We start from the raw sequence: 20246 nt of genomic DNA on the forward strand, positions 1-20246 counted from the left end.
AAGAGTCGACGCGATGAAAGTAAATCACGCGCCAACGTGTGCATCGGGCACAACGAATATCATACACCTGCAAGGGAAACAGAAATCCAGACAAACAAGCATAATGATAAAGGATGCGTGTAGAAACGCGAATCAGAAAGAGGATAAATGTCGTGTCCCGCAAATAAAGCGGAACACGAGAGCGGACATCGACTAGAGCCTCCATGTTGCCTTGCATACTAGCACACACGTTAGAGATAACAAGACACCGCAATCGGAATTGCGTTATTGAATTATAAGCTGAATCGGAAATGGATAACGGAATAGAAAGTAAAAACATAACAAAAGCGAATAAGAAGAAACATGAGATAGTATTCAAAAGCAAATCAAATATGTACACTAAAACTACGAAAGCCAACACAAGTATTTACATGCACAACGGTACACCGAAACGGCAAAACCGGGTAAAAACAGTGAAAACTAAACTCGTCAGAATTAATCCAAAATTTTATTGCAAGGTTAAAACGTGCTAAAGAAGTCAAATATGCAATTAGAATTTACAAAATCGTCCCGGAAGCGCGACTTTCAAGACGGGGCAGAAGCGGAATCGGTGGAAAAAGTCGGCCGAAACCGAAAATAAATCGTTCTAACAGTTCCGAAAATCATATTCCACTCAAGAAACACTAATTACATGCTTAAAAATGATAAGCGGTTCTAAAGTTGTAACATTTTCAATCAAAGCCGACGTAGCGCGTCTATTTGCAAAAATGAGGGAAAAAGAGGATAGCATTCATGTCATAACAGAAAAAATCAACACTCAACAACATCACTTAATCAATCAAACAAGCTCTATTCTCATTTTGTATCCACGACTAAATCATAAGCCAAATACACAACAATTTCTTTTAGTTTCTACATTCCCATGAGTCAACAAAATGATGAAATGCACCAACAACTACACAACCAAAAATTCTGCATTGAGATGCTCTAAAACAGTCCCAAAAATTACTTAGAAACACATCTAAACACAAGAAAATGGTTCATGGTACTTTGCACAAGATAGCATATAATTGACATGTTGGAAATTAGAATCAAGCATAGTTTCAAGTAAGCACAAAGTATCAAATCCTTAACAAATAAAGTTCTCAACAATTAAGCATCAAGTGTTACTAACATTCAGGACAAATGCACAACAGTTCACATAAGCATGGTACCGATTAATTTTCAGCATTTCAACACAATTGAAATTCATCGTTCTCTCAAATTACATGTCAACAATACCACCAACCAACATAGAAATTTCCAGCATCAAATGTCCACCAAATGAGCAATACAATTCACATTATCAATCACTAAAACAACACCAAAATTCCAGCATCTATGTACAATGTCTAGCGCAAAACATCACACAATCCGCAAGTTGATTTTAGCATGAGACGTGTTCTTTTCAAGTAGCATCAAACTCTTAACAAATGACACCATGCTTAGGATCAAGTTTCTTCTTGAGTCAACTATTCGAAATCACGATATCAATACATCCATCATTAAGAACAACACACATTTAATAACATGACACCATCAAACAAATGAAAACATGAAAATCGAATCGGTTTGGCCAAAATTTCGGTAAAATATCACAAACCCGTAACAGGGCAGACCACCCGAAACTGGACCGAATTTTGTCCGAATCGAGAAACCGTACGCGTGGAGAGCTTTGGAATGTTCGAGAAAATCGGTTTTCATTAAAAAAAATCCAGAAAACTCCATACGGTTAGAGAGTTATGACTAAAACACATTTTTAGCACAAATTGAAAAAAATGAACAAGTTAGCATATTGTCTCATGAAGCTGACATAACCAATGTTTATCATATTTCAAATAATCTACAAGAAATGACAGCAACTTGGTTCAATCATCCAACTCCACACTTACCACTCAACATCACCACGCAATTTGGACAACAAAATTGAAACAACGTCATCAACACATGACAATAAGCATCAATCAATTAGTAATGATCAATTTGCAATGCCGACAGTTCATACAAGCATTAATACAAGCACCTAGCATGCTTATTTGTGAACAAACAATCAACTCATGAATGCTCATCCATTCAAGTGATACAATTCACGTACAAACTATGACTCCTATCAACTTTCCGCACCATCACAAAATGAACAGCAAGTAATTCAAATTCACTTTTCTAATTACTAATAACAATGAGTATTAAGCATTATCCACGACACAACTACATTACTTCAAAAGCAAGATCAAAGTTCTAAAGCGAGGTCAAAGTTCCAAGAATTGAATTACCGTAATCGAAATGACGAGAAAGTGATCGGAAGTACGAAGTGGAAGATGCCGCGTCGGAAGCTTGCTGCACCGGAAAGTGAATTCGCACCGGAGGGGGAAGTCGTGTCGGAAGACAATCGCCGGAGGGATGTGCCGCGGTCACCGTGTGGAGACAAGTGATGTGCGATCGGAAAAAGAGAGTTCAGAAAGAGATCTGAAACTTTTTCTTTACGTGTTCTTGAGGAATTCTATGAAGTTCATAGTGTTCTTCCCTTTTTTCTATATTTTTTTGGTATTTTGATCTTAGAGAGAAGTGAGTGAGAATTGGTTTTTGTTTGTGTGATTTTTGGTAAAAGTGGAATTATGAGAGAAAAGGAGGGAAAATTGTTTATATAGTTTAAATGGTGAAATGTCAAAAATGCCCCCGATGTATCTCTTTTTGCTCGTTTTCGAGGAAACGTGAATCGGTGCGAAATTCGGAAATAAAACGAACATCACTATGAAGATGACCAAATTTGTGACTCGTAGCCGCGAGAATCGTCTCAATCCGACAAACGGTGAGGAAATTATGCGCGTTTGAATGACGAGAAAAATCGGTTCATATGGTGCGACTGTGTAGAATTTTGCGAGTACCGTTCAGAAAAAGTGATAAAACTCAAACTTCGGCTCGAAATCTGACTTAGCACGTGTGGCGAAGAATCGAAGGTAACGAAATTTCTAAGAGAATGCCACTGGAATGGACTTCATACGATAAAAATCGAAGAAGTTATGAATTTTCAAACTTGGCGCGACATACCCGAAAACACATTTTTTACCGAGAGATTACGGTGTTCTTCAAAATGCTGGGAATTTCCAGTGCATAATTGGCCTTCGGTCTGAACATATGAAATCTCGGTAATGATGACACGGAGCTCCACTTAAATTTTCTAGTGAATCGGACGAACGGATTGTGAGATATGAATTTTTTATTGTCCGAAAACCTGCGGTTCAGCACCATTTTTCACTACGAACGCTCCAGTAATTTGAAAATTCGACAACCTTCCTCATGGAATTGGTTTCTAAGCCAAACACGAAAGTTGTAGATATCGTCGAAACAGTCGAGGCAACGCGGGAACTTAGCTCATATCACCTTCCAAATAGGACTTGCGAATTTTCTCGTATTTACACTGTTTAAACCATTTTTCACACCTTATCTTCTTAAACCCATGAAAACTCTTTATTATTTTTCTTCAATTCTTGAATGACGAAATAAACGTCATTATTAACTTATGGCTCAAATGAAGAGGGCAAATTTTGGGGTGCAACAGCTGCCCCTATTCAAACTTCTTGAACTTGACGAGTGAGAAACGAAAGTTTCGAACCGTTAAGGTGGAAGAAGATTGAATACCAGAATGAACTCGAAAATTTGCGCTCTTGATCAATAGGGGATTCCATCTTGCATAAAGAAGGAATGTACCACCCTTATTCTAATTCGAACCCCAAGATAAGTGCCTGTAATGGTTAGGCGAGCCGCTCTGGGAGGCATTTTGAAACTTGATAACTTTCCTGTAAAAAGAGACAAGTATGACATGATTTATGCATGATGCATGTATGAATGTTTTATGGAATAGTATTCCAAGAATGGAATCACTACACGCTTAGAGAATGTAATGTGAATGATGCATGATTTAGACGTCGCTTGGGGAGACAACGGAGGAGCACTGAGTTGCTGAAGCAGTCCCGGAGAGAATATGGAACTCTGTGAGGAAGACAAGATACGTGACCCGAAGTCACAAACCGTGAGCTGGCAAAGATGGATCAGAAATCTGCTGGAGACGACCAAATCTGGACGCGAGCTCTGATTGGGAAATCAAATCCTGCTTGGGGAGTAGAACATCCCAATTAACTGCTTAGGGGACACCCTGGAAACTTCTCTGGAGAAGAAAATTCTCGACATTCTGGGGATGAGGAGATAAGAGCAAGTCGTGGAGATAACTCTGGGGAGGAGTGAACAACCTGCTGGTGTAGGACGCATTCCGCTGGGGAAGTTCTAGATGAGAACAGATCCTGCTGTGGATGCATGTGAATCTTTACTGAGGGAAGAAAACTCAGTGGGGAAGATGAATACCTCTGCACAATGATCTGCTAAGGATATGAGAGATCCGCTGGGGATAAGTAACTTAGCGTAAGAACCTTTTGTTAAGACAACTCCACTAGGGAATAAGATGACTCTCTCGGGGAAAACAAGTCAATCTGTTGGGGGGAGAAAACCTCTACTGGGGAGAACGAGGAATTCGGGCAAGAGACCTCATTAAGAGCCTGCTGGGAATCAGATACCATTCTATCATGATTCAACTGGGGAGAAGACATTCCACCGGGAACAAGACTTTTGTAGCATGGAGAATGCATCAAGATGTGCTTTACTGAGGAAATGAGAATCTTGGAACAAAGAAAGTCTCATCTGAATGTAATCCACTGGGGAATGAGAATCTCTCGTTAGGAAACACTCGTCTGGGGAGTGAGAATCTCTCATGGCTAGGTCCGCCAACATGTTGATGCAAAGCGCTTGCAAGGACGTACCTGCGAGACAAACAAATGAAAATGCCCCGGGATATAGCATGACATCTTTCACAGGGTCTCCTCACATGGCAGAGAACGGTAATGCTCACCCACAATGGGCAAATGCAAGAGCAAATAGATTGTCAGCCATCTTGGCTTTGAAACTTTCCATACAGGCACTGGATTCAATGAGCTGATAGGCAAGCAATGATTAGAACACCAAACAAGTATCGGCCGGAGCATCAAACAAGAATTAGTCCTTCAAGGGAACACCACCAATAAGTGGGATTAATGGGTCAAGCAAGTGTTGACTTCAAAGGGACCAAACAGACATTGGCTTTCATAGTTCTGCATATTCGTGTTGATTGTAAAGATGCTAATCAAGTAATGGGCCTACAGACACATTGGAGTGTATATGACAACTATCTGCAATTGTTGGAAATCCATGACACGAAGGTCAGAAAGGAGATAGACTCACGACACGAGGGTCGGAAAAAAGATAAACTCACGACGCGAGGGTCGGAAAGGAGGTAAACTCACGACGCGAGGGTCGGAAAGGAGATAAACTCACGACGCGAGGGTCGGAAAGGAGATAAACTCACGACGCGAGGGTCGGAAAGGAGGTACACTCACGACGCGAGGGTCGGAAAGGAGGTAAACTCACGACTCGAGGGTCGGAGAGGAGATAAACTCACGACTCGAGGGTCGGAGAGGAGATAAACTCACGACGCGAGGGTCGGAAAGGAGATAAACTCACGACTCGAGGGTCGGAAAGGAGATAAACTCACGACTCGAGGGTCGGAGAGGAGATAAACTCACGACGCGAGGGTCGGAAAGGAGATAAACTCACGACTCGAGGGTCGGAAAGGAGGTAAACTCACGACGCGAGGGTCGGAAAGGAGGTAAACTCACGACTCGAGGGTCGGAGAGGAGATAAACTCACGACTCGAGGGTCGGAGAGGAGATAAACTCACGACGCGAGGGTCGGAAAGCAAGGACTCGATGTCCACGTGACATGACTCTGGTTGAGGGATACCAATAACCAACGCTTGCAACCTCCGGAAGGGATTTGAAAATCACACTGAAATGCAAAGAGATGCCACTAAAGATTGGACTTTCAGATTCTGATTGTTGAGGATGACAACCTTGACGGTTCTCAAGTTCATAAGTTGTTTAGCTCACACCTGAACTTTAAACTGAACACCTCCTGATGAGGATAAAATGCCAATGCATAGTGTCTTGCCCTAGCCTGTAAGGACTTTGAAGAGATTAATCTCGTAAGGACCTTCTGTAAATATCATACTGACTTTCCCCAGTATCAAGTATTTTGGCACCATGCCCCAGTCTGACTTGTATTGTAGGTAGGTCTGACTGTGCTTGAGTGAATGCCCCTGATTGCTTAGCACTTTGAGAGATTCTTCGAATCTTGACCTGATTTCCTCAGATTGAGTGAAAACTTGCTCGACAAAGTAATCAAATGCTTTTGTGCCCCTGAGGGGATCAGACTTTGAAATATTTCTACCTCTGCTCAATAGAATTCTGAAGACAACATGTCCTTTGGGAGGAATAAACTTTTCATCTGAAGTTCATGATGGAAACTTTCTTGATGTTAAGCACTTGTTCACATGCAAAGAATGTTTATTATGAGAAATATAATTCTAATGCAAAGAGCATGTTTGTCTTGAAGTTTAAAGAAACTTTTTGAAAGGATGTCATAACATCGAGTTTTTATGAAAGAAAGAAAGATGGTGTGATACCAACTCAAGCGCTTAGCGGATCTCTTAGGAGTCAGCTTACCGTATTCTCGTGTATAGTTTTCTTTCAAATTAACCCATGCTTCAGTTAGGACTTTTAAGGGTTGTAACGTGGCCAGGTTCACGGTTTTTTAGAAAAAGAGATTTTTAGGCTCAAAATTATTTGGTGCCCACCCCCTTCGTGATGTTCTCCAGTCCTAAGTTCAATTAACTTGACACGAGCATTCATCTTTCAAGAGGAGTTTGGAAATGATTGAGGAATCAATGAGGTCTTTTGGACGCGACAATCACTTTTCCTTTCTTTTTTGGTGTCTGACCACACGACTTTGTTCTTTGTTGAGGATCTTTATTTTGTAATCCTTGTTTTTCTCTTTTTTTTGCTTTTCTTTTTTTTCGTTTCCCTAACTTTTGCCTGGACAAATTCGTTTGAATTTTGATTTAGATGTCCAGCGGGATGCCCTAACTTTTGCCTAAGTCACTTGTTTTCAAGTTGTTGACTTAGCGGGCTTTTCTTCTTTTTTTGATTTATTCTTTTCTTTTGAACAAGTCGTGTGATCCTGAATCTCTGAATTGTTGGAAGTGCATAGTGACTGCCTGAGTCTTTGATTAATGAGGAATTACCATTGTGGTACTATCATCCTTTGACCTCCTGATGTGAGGGATAAACCACAACGACTTTGATTGGTCTCGACCTCCTGATGTGAGGGATAAATTTGATGTCTCAACCTCCTGAGGTGAGGGATAACCGTTGTGGATTTGACTTTCCTCAACCTTTTAAAAGATAGCCATTGTTGTATCCTTATATGTGTGCTCCTGATGAATTTAGAATGCTCGATCAGGTTAACTGAATACTACCCTGCCCCAGGGTTAAAATAAGGGTTTTTTCTGCATAGAAAAGAAACTCCTACTTCGAAGGCTCAGAAGGGTTGACGAAGGTCTATCTCCCTTATATCTCCAGTGTTTGGGAATTTGAAACAATGCCTGTACATCATCAACAGGGTTCTACTCAAAAGCATACCATTTGAGATTCTTGGTATTATGTTCATCATTCTCCCTACAGAGTTATCGTGCTTTGTTAACAAGAGTTAGGTATCACAAAAAGCAAAGAAAACATATAAGAGCAAAAGCGAATGGATTTTTCCAAGACAAACATATCCAATGCATTATTATTATAATTCAAAAACAAACAAGTTTTGCATGCAACCAGTATTGAACAAAGCAAGAAAGCTTAAACATGAACATGCATGATGATTCAGTAGTTGGCAATGTTGAGGAGATCCTCTCCGTATGGACTTGTTGCTTCAGAAGATTCGCTAAGTCAAAGGAGAACTTCAATTCTGGCCTTTAGGTGCGAATGTGATGGCCTTTGATTCAATCAGGTCTGGAACCTTATCTTTGAATGTCTGACAATCTTCAATCAGATAACCAAGTGCCCCAGAGTAGAAAGCACACCAAGCATTACGCCATAACATTTAAGATCACTTCCTGGAAGAAGATTTCGGCAAAGTCATACAGAAGTTGCAAGTGCTCAGCTTTTAGGGATTTGAGTATGTGCAAGTGGTGCACAAACTCAAGATACAAGGCGTCTTGCTTATCCCTCGGTCGGGAGACCCAAATACAGCGAATGGATTTTGTGAATGCTTTAGGGATTTGAGCTGCCAATGATGCGAACTCAAGAACACGGAGTCTTGCTTATCCTTCGGTCGGGAGCCCTAAATATAGTTGCTGAAGCAGAAAACACCATCATGAATGGAGAAACTTTGTATTACTATCAGCGAACAACAATAACCTCTGAAGCTTGGCTATCAAAGTCAATACTTGGAACACACAATAGATATTGTGAAGGAAGCCTCCGTAGTACCAATTGCAAGTGATTCTCAAGAGTTACTTCCTCGAGGAAGAACAAACAATCTACTTGCAGCAGATGAAAATGGATTGACCAGTAGAAACCATTATGAATAAACTCAAACATCTCTGCATCGAGCAAGTCTTGGACTCTTTGTACCTCAACACCTTGTAAGGTTTGACATTATGATCAGGTGCCCCAGAATGGAAAACACCGAGTATAGTCATCAAAATCAGGAGAGCTATCTGTGGTGAGAAAGATCCAAAGCAAGAATCTTAACCAACTGAAATTCCATCAAGCACAGAAGAAACTGAACATAATGGCACTAGGATCACATCAGCTTGCTTCTTATACTCTTTCCGTGTCTGTTGACAAGCAAAGGATACTGACAAGGAAACTCCAAGAGAGGAGGAGGTGACTCAGGATGTGAAGCAGAACTTTGAGAATGAGAGGTACCTTTGTAGATCACTCTTGATTACTATCTGGCAGAAGATTCCGACGAAGTCACACGGAATTTGTAATGCTTTAGGGATTCGAGCAATGCAAATGGTGCAATGCTCAAGATAGACAATGTCTTGCTTATCCCTCGTGTGGGAGCCCCAAGCAATTTCAAAGACTTGTAGATACTAACATCACGACCAGGTGCCCCAAGATAGAACTCACACCTAGTGTCATAATCATCCAGCAGAGAACTTGTAGACAACCACATAGTACAAAGCTTAACCAATTGCAAATAAAGCAAGCTTGGAAGCAAGTGAGCATAAGACAAGTCTTCAACAAGAACCTCAACTGAGCTTTCCTCTTGATCACCCCACAAAGTTGTTTCATGACTCATCTTTGAACACACAATAAGAACAAATCAAGTCTCTGAGTATGGTGAGAGTATCAAGTCTGAATAAGAAATCCTCAATCCTGAACACCTGTTATGCATGAAATATATGAGATGCATGATATGCGTGAAATGCCATGTTCATTCGATTTCCAAGGAATCCTCATTTGATTTTTTTAGAAAGCAAGAGATAGAAAAGCTCGGCACGAGACTTAAAGACACGATTCCTTGGAAATGGAAGGAACACGTATGCTAGTATGCTAGTTATTTTTTGTACATCATTTTTTGGAAAGTAAACATGCAATGATGCAAGGTGGTGGGAACCACAATACTGGATATATCTGGGATGCCGAGAGATCACACGGCACAAGTTCAAAGGTTAGGCCCCAAATTGTAAACCACACGGAACACGGAATGTCAATCGATAGAACCAAAACCCATAGAACATAGATTACCACTCGAACTAGAACCATAGTACCCCACGAACAGGAACCAATAGCACACTCGAACGAGAACAGCGGTAACCCACGGACGAGAACAGCGGTAACCCACGAACAAGAACAGCGGTCACCAACAATGTACCTGTTATATAATCATTGATTCCCGCCCCACTCACGGGTAAAATCTAGGCCAAGGTAAGGTCATGAAACGCAGTATACGGTCCGCCCGAAGGTAAGCATCATCACAGCGCGTAAGCGGGTGACGATAATACCTCCATTTGAAACCACTACTCTGCTCGTGTTCACATAATCCATCCCGAGACGTACACCTCGAGACAAACCATGCTCCCACTCTATCCTAGGGTTCCTATGGTTCACACATAGCCTGGGTATTGGGCCTTTTACCTCTTGAAACACCCACCCAACAGACAGATATCCAGCCAGTACAGAATATGATGCAGAAAAGTAAACGCGCACATAGAATGCAATGCAAACAGGTAAATATGCAAAGCAGTAAAAACACCCAATGATAAACACACAAGCGCTAGGATCGACTCGCTAGGTCCGGACCAGCAACAGGTCAAGACGTCCCCAGCAGAGTCGCCAGCTGTCGCTACCGCGAAAATTAACAGAGTCGCCACTAACATATTTATCCTGAAAAGGAAGGGAATGCCAGCAAACCACAAAATAAAACAACGGTCTCACGACCAGAGAAAAAGGGTAAGGGAGTCGGTTACGCGAGGGGAAGGTGTTAGCACCCCTCGCGCCCATCGTACTCGATGGTATCCACGCCTGTGTCTAAATCTATGGGTGTGTAAGCAAACTACTCTAATCTGGACTAAAATGAATGCAGAATGTAGGGAAAAGAAAGGATTGTGCTCGCACGGGCCCTACCCCGCTGCCTACGTATCTATTTTGCAGAATCAGAGCTACCGTAGCTCGGCTAACTAATTTTTGTTTGTTTTGTGTTTTTTAGGTGGACAAGTTACATTCACACTCCGCTGCTCGACCTTTGGAGACTTATGCTTGGGAATGGAGCGGAAATAACAAGTCCTTAGAAAAAAAAATCAAAGAGTGTGGTTTGTGTTTTAAAGAATGCATGAGGGAAACCTAAGCTAAGGGGGAAAGCTTGCTACCTAATGTTATCATACAAAGGGTATCAGTCTAAACTAAACTAATCAACCTACGAGGGAAAAGGGAAGCAAACAATGAGCACACAAACGAGCATCCACTCGTGAAGCAAACAAAACCAACGGTACTGACCGAATGGTAGAAAAGCGGTCCCGCCATAGCCAAGGGGAGCAGCTCAACCCAAGTCAACCAAGCATTAGACCTCGTGAAAATGATCGGGCCATAGACAAGAGGGCGGACCCCTCTCAGCAACCAAGCTGTCACGGATCGTAAAGGAAAACGGTGCGTGCGTACACCGAGCATCAACGTCGAGCGACGCGAGCTATAGGAAAGGCGGGGGTCCGACTGCATGAACCCTTTACCTGACATACTCGATAACAAGATCTTTTGCACGTTCGGAAGCAAACAACGCGAGGCGTGCGCATACCAAACAGACTCGATGAGACTAGGCGGGGGTTGATTACGAACCCTTGACCGCATGCCTTCCATGAGGACTTAACAGAGTGCCATATAGGACTTATTACACCGTGACTCCCTGCCGCAAAGCACAAATATAAACACACCAACAAAAACAGAGCCTCTTTCGAGGACTTGGCCAGATGCATGTCTAAGTCCTACTTCTCATGTTATTGGATGATGCGGGAAAGCGATAAAGTGCGAGAGAAATAAAATGAAACGAAATCAATACCAAACGGATGATGATCCGTAAACTAAAGCGAAGAGAGCGAGTAAACTAGGATCCCGCGAGCGAGCTAGCAAAAGCAACAGCAAACATGTCAGCACTCCGATTAAAATCCGCATGAGCAATCAAGAGTCGACGCGATGAAAGTAAATCACGCGCCAACGTGTGCATCGGGCACAACGAATATCATACACCTGCAAGGGAAACAGAAATCCAGACAAACAAGCATAATGATAAAGGATGCGTGTAGAAACGCGAATCAGAGAGAGGATAAATGTCGTGTCCCGCAAATAAAGCGGAACACGAGAGCGGACATCGACTAGAGCCTCCATGTTGCCTTGCATACTAGCACACACGTTAGAGATAACAAGACACCGCAATCGGAATTGCGTTATTGAATTATAAGCTGAATCGGAAATGGATAACGGAATAGAAAGTAAAAACATAACAAAAGCGAATAAGAAGAAACATGAGATAGTATTCAAAAGCAAATCAAATATGTACACTAAAACTACGGAAGCCAACACAAGTATTTACATGCACAACGGTACACCGAAACGGCAAAACCGGGTAAAAACAGTGAAAACTAAACTCGTCAGAATTAATCCAAAATTTTATTGCAAGGTTAAAACGTGCTAAAGAAGTCAAATATGCAATTAGAATTTACAAAATCGTCCCGGAAGCGCGACTTTCAAGACGGGGCAGAAGCGGAATCGGTGGAAAAAGTCGGCCGAAACCGAAAATAAATCGTTCTAACAGTTCCGAAAATCATATTCCACTCAAGAAACACTAATTACATGCTTAAAAATGATAAGCGGTTCTAAAGTTGTAACATTTTCAATCAAAGCCGACGTAGCGCGTCTATTTGCAAAAATGAGGGAAAAAGAGGATAGCATTCATGTCATAACAGAAAAAATCAACACTCAACAACATCACTTAATCAATCAAACAAGCTCTATTCTCATTTTGTATCCACGACTAAATCATAAGCCAAATACACAACAATTTCTTTTAGTTTCTACATTCCCATGAGTCAACAAAATGATGAAATGCACCAACAACTACACAACCAAAAATTCTGCATTGAGATGCTCTAAAACAGTCCCAAAAATTACTTAGAAACACATCTAAACACAAGAAAATGGTTCATGGTACTTTGCACAAGATAGCATATAATTGACATGTTGGAAATTAGAATCAAGCATAGTTTCAAGTAAGCACAAAGTATCAAATCCTTAACAAATAAAGTTCTCAACAATTAAGCATCAAGTGTTACTAACATTCAGGACAAATGCACAACAGTTCACATAAGCATGGTACCGATTAATTTTCAGCATTTCAACACAATTGAAATTCATCGTTCTCTCAAATTACATGTCAACAATACCACCAACCAACATAGAAATTTCCAGCATCAAATGTCCACCAAATGAGCAATACAATTCACATTATCAATCACTAAAACAACACCAAAATTCCAGCATCTATGTACAATGTCTAGCGCAAAACATCACACAATCCGCAAGTTGATTTTAGCATGAGACATGTTCTTTTCAAGTAGCATCAAACTCTTAACAAATGACACCATGCTTAGGATCAAGTTTCTTCTTGAGTCAACTATTCGAAATCACGATATCAATACATCCATCATTAAGAACAACACACATTTAATAACATGACACCATCAAACAAATGAAAACATGAAAATCGAATCGGTTTGGCCAAAATTTCGGTAAAATATCACAAACCCGTAACAGGGCAGACCACCCGAAACTGGACCGAATTTTGTCCGAATCGAGAAACCGTACGCGCGGAGAGCTTTGGAATGTTCGAGAAAATCGGTTTTCATTAAAAAAAATCCAGAAAACTCCATACGGTTAGAGAGTTATGACTAAAACACATTTTTAGCACAAATTGAAAAAAATGAACAAGTTAGCATATTGTCTCATGAAGCTGACATAACCAATGTTTATCATATTTCAAATAATCTACAAGAAATGACAGCAACTTGGTTCAATCATCCAACTCCACACTTACCACTCAACATCACCACGCAATTTGGACAACAAAATTGAAACAACGTCATCAACACATGACAATAAGCATCAATCAATTAGTAATGATCAATTTGCAATGCCGACAGTTCATACAAGCATTAATACAAGCACCTAGCATGCTTATTTGTGAACAAACAATCAACTCATGAATGCTCATCCATTCAAGTGATACAATTCACGTACAAACTATGACTCCTATCAACTTTCCGCACCATCACAAAATGAACAGCAAGTAATTCAAATTCACTTTTCTAATTACTAATAACAATGAGTATTAAGCATTATCCACGACACAACTACATTACTTCAAAAGCAAGATCAAAGTTCTAAAGCGAGGTCAAAGTTCCAAGAATTGAATTACCGTAATCGAAATGACGAGAAAGTGATCGGAAGTACGAAGTGGAAGATGCCGCGTCGGAAGCTTGCTGCACCGGAAAGTGAATTCGCACCGGAGGGGGAAGTCGTGTCGGAAGACAATCGCCGGAGGGATGTGCCGCGGTCACCGTGTGGAGACAAGTGATGTGCGATCGGAAAAAGAGAGTTCAGAAAGAGATCTGAAACTTTTTCTTTACGTGTTCTTGAGGAATTCTATGAAGTTCATAGTGTTCTTCCCTTTTTTCTATATTTTTTTGGTATTTTGATCTTAGAGAGAAGTGAGTGAGAATTGGTTTTTGTTTGTGTGATTTTTGGTAAAAGTGGAATTATGAGAGAAAAGGAGGGAAAATTGTTTATATAGTTTAAATGGTGAAATGTCAAAAATGCCCCCGATGTATCTCTTTTTGCTCGTTTTCGAGGAAACGTGAATCGGTGCGAAATTCGGAAATAAAACGAACATCACTATGAAGATGACCAAATTTGTGACTCGTAGCCGCGAGAATCGTCTCAATCCGACAAACGGTGAGGAAATTATGCGCGTTTGAATGACGAGAAAAATCGGTTCATATGGTGCGACTGTGCAGAATTTTGCGAGTACCGTTCAGAAAAAGTGATAAAACTCAAACTTCGGCTCGAAATCTGACTTAGCACGTGTGACGAAGAATCGAAGGTAACGAAATTTCTAAGAGAATGCCACTGGAATGGACTTCATACGATAAAAATCGAAGAAGTTATGAATTTTCAAACTTGGCGCGACATACCCGAAAACACATTTTTTACCGAGAGATTACGGTGTTCTTCAAAATGCTGGGAATTTCCAGTGCATAATTGGCCTTCGGTCTGAACATATGAAATCTCGGTAATGATGACACGGAGCTCCACTTAAATTTTCGAGTGAATCGGACGAACGGATTGTGAGATATGAATTTTTTATTGTCCGAAAACCTGCGGTTCAGCACCATTTTTCACTACGAACGCTCCAGTAATTTGAAAATTCGACAACCTTCCTCATGGAATTGGTTTCTAAGCCAAACACGAAAGTTGTAGATATCGTCGAAACAGTCGAGGCAACGCGGGAACTTAGCTCATATCACCTTCCAAATAGGACTTGCGAATTTTCTCGTATTTACACTGTTTAAACCATTTTTCACACCTTATCTTCTTAAACCCATGAAAACTCTTTATTATTTTTCTTCAATTCTTGAATGACGAAATAAACGTCATTATTAACTTATGGCTCAAATGAAGAGGGCAAATTTTGGGGTGCAACAGCGTGTCATCATCTTGTTGGTCCGTTTGAAAACTGGCGCGTGTTTTAATTGTGTCCTGGGATTTTCAGATATTATGTATCAGACGCGTGTTTCAAACGACTAAAGCGTTTGGTTGGGTTGGTAAGAGTGAGTGCTGGCAAGGGAGAGGGTGTGGGTTCGAACCCCATCTCCCACATATATTTTTTCTAAATTTCCAAACTCCTGATCCCACGTGCACATGTCCATAGGCCTCACCATACATCCTCCATAGCTGACCATAGGATTCTCCATCCAAGTAGATCTCACGCCCCAGATCTAATGTCCATATCATACACCCTCAAAGCTGCCATATTGAATCTGAGTCCTAATTAACTTAAATATAATTTTAATTATTTATTTTGTTTTAATTAAAATACCTTTTAATATATGTTAATTATATAATAATTATTTTTTATAAATAAATTATTATGTGATATTTATATTAAAATGTCAATTTGTTGTTCGTGCCGATTAAATCGATTAATCGCTATGGTCAACGATAATTTTAATTAAAAATTCTATTTAAATAAAATACAAATCAAATTATATTCGATTAAATGGTTGCAATTATCTTATTGATTGTGATGATTAATCCTCCCTCGTTCTAAATTTAATTTGTTATTATTTGTAATCGTATTAATCGATTATGAGGGGTAACAATACAAAATAAAATTCACAAAACATAATAAAACACATTAAGTCATTATTGGTGATAATCGAATCAATCGGTTTGAATTGGTAATGGTGCAAAACCCCTAATCTCTTAACTATGGTGATCAAACCTATTGATCATTGCGGTTAATTGTGCCAAATCCGGGTTGTACGCCCGAACCTTAAAATATTTCTAAAATCCATTCAGAACTACAGAATCATCAAACTACGATAGGCCATTCAAAAAGCCTCTAAAAAACACATCTCTAATCAAATTCAATTCTAAGGCGTACAACCCTGTCCCCGAACTACGTAGACTCTGATCCTCCATAAGGAGGTACGTAGGCACTTGGCAACAAGGCGAGTCCCCCTCTTCCAAACTCTAATCATGTTCATATAATTAGTCTTTCAACTCTATTAACTGTCTGTCATCTTTCTTTATCTTTTGCCATAAACCTTTATCTTTGAGATGTTAGCCTTTAGGAAAGGGTTGAGGGTGCCTAACACCTTCCCTCAACCTGATTATAATAACTTACCCTGAATCTCGTATCTGCGTAGGGTTTCCTATTCGCCCTTCAGAATAGGTGGCGACTCTAATCTCTAAATTTTTAGGGCAGGTTGCTACACATACCAAACTGGTGGCTTGGTTGTCAAACGCATCATCTTACCGCAAGGTGATCCCAGAGGCAAATGGACTCCCACCTACGAGGGACCATTCATAATCAAGAAAATATTCTCCGGCGGAGCCATGTTGCTTACCACCATGGATGGTGAGGATTTCCCACACCCTGTGAATGCTGACATAGTCAAAAAATACTTCGCTTAAAAAGAAAAAAAAACAGCTCGCTAAGTTGAAAACCTGAAAGGGCGACTTAGGCAAAAAAATGAGCGTCTCGGTGGATTGAAAACCCGAAAGGGCGGTCCAGGCAAAAATTAGAGACTAAACAAATACTATCCCGGTAGGCTGAAAACCTGAAAGGGCAGCCTAGGCAAAAGTTAGGGAATGAAGCATACAACTATGTACCGTTCAACTGCCTACTCACCATCAAGATTCAACACCTCATAGACACCGATCAGTCCAATCACTTTCTTCCAACAAGTGAGGGATGAGATGCTCAAAGACAGATTGGCAATAGCAGAATTGAAACTTGACTGGATCATTTTCACATAGCTATTTATCTTCATAAATATTTTCCAAAGCTTTCTGACAATTTCCTACTTCTAGGATTGTTGTGTCCCTGTGCGAATCAGCCTATCATGGCTCTTATTCAAAAAAATCAATGCAGCTTAGGCTCAAAATCACTATTTTCACTTTTTCTGTTTTGAATACGTAAACGTCCCAATGATAATTTTGAATGAACATGTGCATTTGAATATGATTGATGTTTACCAGGAAAAACAGGAATAGCATTCAGGAAATGTCCCAATTATATGGACATCATCCCATCAGAAGAAAATCCCCAAGAGAAACATTTCTCAGCAAATTCCTCAAAAAGATTTTCTCTTCAAAAGAAGTCTTATCCCCCAGCAGGGTTGTTCCAGATTGCTATCTTCAGAAGGTGTGATCCCCGCACACGGACTTGGTCAGATAGTGCATCGGAGGATTATGCATCTTCCTCATTCCCATTTGAAAGGGAATCAGAACTTCCAGCTACCTTTCATTCCCAAGTGATAGTCAAAGATCCTTCAACAGAGTACCATGGTTCTCAAAGAATTTCCCCAGCCGAGGGTACTCAAACAAGACAAAAGATCATCAATCACAATATAGTCATATCCAGATGACTGGCAGAAATTTATTTTCCCAAATAGAAGCTTGACATCATATTCATACATCACACATTCATATTCACATTCATACATTCATACATTCATACATTCATACATCAGACATCATACATCATACATCATGCATCATGCGCATATTCATACACAACATCACATGCATATTTCTCCGGGAATATCTCACATTTACATACATCATAAACATTGCATATCACTAACTTGATTTTTCAGGTAGACGGATATCTTCAACAAAGATGTTCTCAATCACATGCAGTGTTCACCTGAATTCCATGAACGGTTCTCTCAGATATAATCAAGCCAAAGATTCATTCTGATCACTTATCAACTCAAAAACAGACATCACAGATCTAAGTCGATACCTCAGACGGTTCCAGAACGATCTAACATTGTAGATCTAAAGTTGATACCTCAGACGGTTCCAGAACGATCTAACATTGCAGATCTAAAGTTGATACCTCAGACGGTTCCAGAACGATCTAACATTGCAGATCTAAAGTTGATACCTCAGACGGTTCCAGAACGATCTAACATTGCAGATCTAAAGTTGATACCTCAGACGGTTCCAGAACGATCTAACATTGCAGATCTAAAGTCGATACCTCAGACGGTTCAAGAACGAACTAACATCAAAGATCTAAAGCTGATACCTCAGACGGTTCCACAATGATCAAAATCTAAAGCGGAAAAAACTTTGGACAAGTTCCGTAGCAATCATCCTCCTAGACTTAAAGCGGTAACCTTGGACGATTCCGAAACAGTCAACACAAAGACTTTCAAATCCTTCATCAAGATATAATCAATGGATTCATTCTGATGAACAAACCCTCAACACATTTTCCAGGTGGCATCTGAAAGCCCATCTCAGGTAATGTTTCAATCTGCCAACAACATTTCGCAGACGACATTCAAATGCAACTTCCAACATCTCTTATGATCAAGGTAAGTGCAAATTTTCAGGGCATCTAAATATTCAATCATCTTCTACCTTAAGATTTCAGACAATCTCTTCAGGTTTAAGAAGATTGAATAGGGGCAACTGTTATACCCCAAAATTTACCCGCATCTTTTTTTCAAGAAAACTCCAATCTGGAAATTAAGAGTCTCATATAATCATGGATTTTTATTTCAACAAATATCCTGACATATGAAATACTTAGTTTTTAGAATTTTTCTTATACAGTAATTTGGCTTGCAGTTGAATTTATTCTTACGCAAACGCCAAATACTGTTTATTACTTCACACATGCTATTTATTTATTTACAGATAAATAGTACTGACACAATTGGTACAGAGTTAAATCTTTTTGCAGGCGCCGAATCAGGAAACTCAGACTGTACTGGTAGTAAGTATTATTATTATTATCTTTTGTTTCCCACTAATTTTTGTACTATATTCCATTATTTTCAAAAATCTTTTCAAATCTCTTTTCAAAAAAATCAAATCCTAACTTTATTTTCTACATCTCTCTTTTTCCCAACACTATCATACACTTTCTTTCAAATCTTACTTCCACTCAAATTTTCCTTTTGTACGGAATCACATCATTCCCCAACGTCTCTATCCTTCTTTCCATTCTATAAATACCTCTCATTTTCTCTTAAAAATCTCACATCAAATTCTAATTCATCTCTCAAATTTCTACTTCATAATCCATCCTTTCTTCTTCCCCGACAAAATGGCAAAGCGGTGGGAAACGTGTTTTCTTATGGTCATCACCATTGCTACGGTGATCATGTCTTTCTTCTGTCTACATAGCCCGGAACACTGTGGACCTGGGATGCTTATGCTCCCAATCATCTACATGTTACTATTTGTAGCATGGGTTATCAATCGTCATTCTTAAAATTTGCCGTATTTCTTATTTCTTAAATGTACCGTTTATTCGTCGTACTGTTCAATATAGTATGTAATATTTGTACTGTCAGTATTAAATGTTGTACTATTTGTCATAATATTGCTTAATTACTCAGATAATATTTTGTGTGTTTTCTGCCAGTCAAATATTCATTTTTCTGTGCATTAAATGATTTTCAGGGTTATTATCGGTAATTTTGCCCGCATACAGTAAATATTAGTTATTTATTATGTCTGTTTTTTTTTAACAAGTCATGTAAATAAACTTTCATTTTTCACATAAAACAAAAACAACAAAAGAAAATTAACTTTGACTGTTGATTTTTTCATTCTAACTGCTACGTCAATACCTGAACAGTCAGTTGACAGCCAAACTGCTGGCAGTACAATTCTCAGTGTTTTGTACCATCAATCAAATCAGTCTTTCACAATTCAAAATTCCAAGATTTTTGTTCCAGAAGTCTTCTGAATATCACGCGATTAGCAGAGACTCAACACTGCACAAAAATCAGGTACGCTTAACTGTCTCCTACACAAACAGTCCCTGACTAGGGTTTTCTTGTTTTTACAGGAGAAACAAGCTTTTGAGACCTCAAATGGATTTCATGCACATCCATATATCTCAAAGTACCATCATACAAATTTTCAAACTTCAATTCACTCAGACGCACCGTCAGCAGCTCAAACAGTCAACAGACGACCCGTTTGACCAAAAAAGTCAACAGA

General features: G+C 39.7%; 1 long non-coding RNA gene across 1 annotated transcript in view; it reads right to left on the minus strand.

Moving 5' to 3' along the window:
- The window catches only part of LOC131616836 (uncharacterized), a 41377-nt gene extending 26890 nt beyond the window's left edge, over window positions 1-14487 (minus strand). Inside the window, exons 1-2 of the long non-coding RNA XR_009288262.1 lie at window positions 13909-14487; window positions 2292-11560 (exon numbers count right to left, since the gene is read on the minus strand). This is a non-coding gene — a long non-coding RNA (uncharacterized LOC131616836). The remainder of the gene's footprint in view (window positions 1-2291; window positions 11561-13908) is intronic.
- Between the last annotated feature and the right edge of the window lie 5759 nt (window positions 14488-20246).

This window comes from Vicia villosa, linkage group LG7, assembly GCF_029867415.1.
Source record: "Vicia villosa cultivar HV-30 ecotype Madison, WI linkage group LG7, Vvil1.0, whole genome shotgun sequence".
Classification (NCBI taxonomy): Eukaryota; Viridiplantae; Streptophyta; class Magnoliopsida; order Fabales; family Fabaceae; genus Vicia; species Vicia villosa.